This window comes from Pinus tabuliformis, chromosome 3_2 (genome assembly GCF_031772625.1).
Source record: "Pinus tabuliformis cultivar Carrire ecotype Pingquan chromosome 3_2, CPIR1, whole genome shotgun sequence".
Classification (NCBI taxonomy): domain Eukaryota; kingdom Viridiplantae; phylum Streptophyta; class Pinopsida; order Pinales; family Pinaceae; genus Pinus; species Pinus tabuliformis.
In genome coordinates this window covers 759,960,501-759,963,135 of record NC_142302.1, presented here as the reverse complement: position 1 = coordinate 759,963,135, position 2,635 = coordinate 759,960,501, and the positions used below count along the sequence as shown (strand labels likewise).

Sequence of the window (2,635 nt, the reverse complement as noted above, 5' to 3'; positions counted from 1 at the left end):
TCTTTCACTACAGCTTTATTTCAGTTTATTAAGTCGCTCCTTCATCTAAACTGTCTCCTTGATCTGCTTGTCATACAATCATAGGAATGCACTCAAATACAAGTACATTGTCAGCAAATGTCAAAATCACACGTAGCAGACCTAAACTAATTTGTGTACAATCCAAATTGACCTTGTTTTCAGATAAATGTCTACACAATTGGGTTGATGAAAAATGGAAACGACAAAAGCCCTTCTTGTGCTCATTATTAAATTAATCTGACAGGTACTCTAAAATAGAAGAAAAAAAAACACTCCAGAATCTAAGATGAATTTGAAATACTGCATTATTTAATATAGTAATATAACATAAGCATGGGTTTAACAAGCCTAGCAAAATGACTATATAAATAATCAAAGCACACCTTTCAAACGAAGCAATAGATAACAGACGACATTGCAACCTCATTTAGTGCCATGCAAATCTTAATTAACCGCCCCACCTGTTCTGGTGCATTTCTCCTGTGCCCAACTATGTCTTTTGTATGTGTAAAAATCTGTCTGCCAAACAGCTAACAGAACCTTGAGATTGTACCTTCATCACTGTTCTTCATACTTCTTGATATTCAAGAGAGCAGTCTGTTCTTTTAGACCTCAAGCGTCTTGGTTTCTACTTAGTTGTGGATTATTTGAACAAGAAGTGCAGAACCACCCTTGAGTGCAACTATAGACAGAGTAGACCATTTTATTTGAAACCGGTCCCCGAGCAAGATATGGTCTCTTATTACGTAGATGATGAAATCCATATGCAACTTGAGCATCCATGCCTATGCTGAAGTAGTTATAAAATACACCATCAAAAGAAGAAACATTGCCACGTGATTTGTGGTCTAATTCCCCATCCTGAGTTAATAATGATTGCTTTTGGGGCTTCAACGCATGAGGAAAAGCTACATTTTGTCCATCTGTCAAGTGGACATACTCGACTATTGACAGCCTTGAGCAAATATTTCTTAACTTCTGATCCCCATGCAAAAGAGAATGTTCCACCCCAGCCAAAAGATCTGGCCAAATCATTGCCTGTGCCAAGAGGAATAATTCCCACAGGTGGTATTTGTTTACTCTTTTCCAATGGAAGACCAGATATACTTCCTAGCACCCATCCAACAGTACCATCACCTCCTGCTACCAAAACACGTATTCTATCACGAGTTTCCTGTGCACAAAGGTCACCATTGCTTGCCAGTTCTTCCAAGCAATGTAGACCATACTGAAAAAATTCTTCAGGTTTAACAACTGAAAGGTCAAAGACCTGTTCTTGGCTTATCAACTTCTGAAGCTGATTCTTAAGTTTAGGTCCCAGTTTAGCGCCAGCGCCACTCTTAGTGTTAATAAAGACCACAAGAGGAGCCTCCGGTGACTTTTCTTGTCCATTGCATTTGTGACGCCTTTCATCATACACAAATACTTTTGAGCGAACGGCCTCGGCTATGGCAATTCTCAGATAATCAGGAATCACAGTATGCCTGCGTAATTCTTGTGTGTTTATGTTCCATGCCAGCAAACAAAGACCTCTCGGAGGCTCCATTATAGGGAATTTGATGGCCGTATTGTCGAGCTCGGCATTTTGCTTTCTGTTAACATCCGCAGTAGTAGAAGCTCCGCATGTGATTCCGTCATGGCACTAACAACCCTAGACGGGAGGTCGTCGAACAAGGCTCAATTTTATGGGATCGACGTAAGGTTGGTGGCAGGATAAATGGGGTCTTACGGGGGAACGCAATGTGAAAAATCCTCGGCATGGATTGCCGGTGTTGTTGGGAGTCTGCCATGACCATAGGTACGCAGTTACTGCAAATGCTTTCACCAACCTCTACGAATGGAATAAAATTTGGTATGATCTTCTGTTATCATCGGAAGGCGGTGTAAGGCGGGGACTGTTTAAAGAAATTCAAAAAGGCTGTCCACGCCGTTTGCCTGGGGCATTTTTTTTTTGTATTCTCCTCTCGTAAAAGGATGTGTGGTGACCTAAGTTGCTGATAAAAATGAATTCGCCAAATGTTCAAGAAAATATACCATGAGTAAACCTGAGGGAAAGGACCGTGGATTTCGCGCACAGGTGCCCGACCCTAAGTCATGGACGGAACCCTATCGCGCTGAGGGTTTCACCTTGCCTTGCGACGAAGAAACATCAGATGCACACGCGTATGCTCGGCGCAAATAACCAGTTTCAATCGATGCAAAGCATCCAAAGGGAAATCTCTTTAGCAGCAGAGACCACAATCCCTCACGGAGTCGCAGAATCGGAAAAGAAATCTCACCGCAACGTACTTATAGACTTAACCAGAAATTTGAAATTCTAGCCGTCAGACAGACGCTCAGACAGCCGTTTATACGCTCAGACAGAGGTTTATACGAAATTCTAGCTGTGTAGGGCCTGTGAGGTCCCGAAGGGTTTGAACGCAGGCTCTGATACCATGTGTAAAGACCATAACTGAAACCATGTGTAAAGACCATAACTGAAATAAGGTGATAAGCAGAACAGAAATACAGTAACTGTAAGGAGTTTCGAACACCTACCTGAACTGCTGCCTGCTCCGATGTAGTTGATGACGCCGCGGTTATTCTGATCCAATTACCGGGAAACCAATTCCTC

The 2,635-nt window shown here is 42.2% G+C and overlaps 1 pseudogene; it reads right to left on the bottom strand.

The window, feature by feature from the left end:
- Positions 1-633: 633 nt before the first annotated feature.
- On the bottom strand, positions 634-1,567 carry LOC149182837 (diacylglycerol kinase 7 pseudogene; annotated as a pseudogene).
- Positions 1,568-2,635: the final 1,068 nt, after the last annotated feature.